The sequence below is a fragment of the Pteropus alecto genome, unplaced genomic scaffold (genome assembly GCF_000325575.1).
Source record: "Pteropus alecto unplaced genomic scaffold, ASM32557v1 scaffold125, whole genome shotgun sequence".
NCBI classification, from domain to species: Eukaryota; Metazoa; Chordata; class Mammalia; order Chiroptera; family Pteropodidae; genus Pteropus; species Pteropus alecto.
Window position 1 is genome coordinate 1,623,284 of NW_006436888.1, and position 951 is coordinate 1,624,234.

At 44.6% G+C, this 951-nt stretch overlaps 1 pseudogene; it reads right to left on the bottom strand.

The window, feature by feature from the left end:
• Positions 1-713: 713 nt before the first annotated feature.
• On the bottom strand, positions 714-832 carry LOC112481791 (annotated as a pseudogene).
• Positions 833-951: the final 119 nt, after the last annotated feature.

Consider the following 951-nt stretch of genomic DNA (forward strand, 5'->3'; position numbering starts at 1 on the left):
GCATTGTCACTGCTGCCTATGTGGCCTCTACCGATACTTTGGGGGCGGGGTTGGCCTCATCGCCCTGGATGGTAGACTTGCACTGACCCTTTTCTAGGTCCCCTCTGATACCACCCGTGAGGAGAAGTCCCTCATGGTATGATTATATATCACATAATGGTATGTAACAGCAGGGTGGTAGAAGACCAGGCCCCAACATGGTCTTCACTGATATCACAAGGTCAGGAAGGCACCTCATTAAAGTCCCAGCCCCTCAGGCTTCTCTGACACCAGCACGGCCGAGGAGTTAGAGTCTGGCAAAGTTCAAGGTTCTCAATTCAGCCTTCCTGGTGAGGGGACACTGGAGTCGTAGTTTTTTCTGTGGTGTTTGGCTGAAGTTGAGTGGTTATTGTCTAAAAGACTCCTGCCCTGGTCAGCTGCCCCTTTCCTGGTCCTCTGGTGAGAGAGCAGGCTCTTGGGCTTTTTTGTTTATGCCCGTTGGTGTGTCCACGTAGTGGCTTCTCCAGTACCCAGTCTGGGAAATACAAGGTAAAAAGAAACCCCGGAAACTCAGCTTTATGTATTTTGAATTTATGTTATTATATCACACAAATTCAGAACTGTCTCAGCTTTCTTTTTTCTTTTATCTTTTTTTTTAGGCGAGGCAACCCTTGGTTGACCTCGCCGATTGCAAGGACCTTGTCAGCTTGCAGTCCTTTATTTTTTATTTTTTACGCCTACAGCACCAGGTCTTTCGAAGTGGTCTCCCAACCAAGTACTAACCAGGCCCGACCCTGCTTAGCTTCCGAGATCAGATGGGATCAGGCTTGTTCAGGGTTCCATGGCAATAGACTCTCAGCTTTCTAATGTATTGAACATGTTAACGTTATGTGGTAATGTTATTATGTTATTATTATATGCATTCATAATATATGTTATATTTATTTATATTTATTTATATGTATTTATATA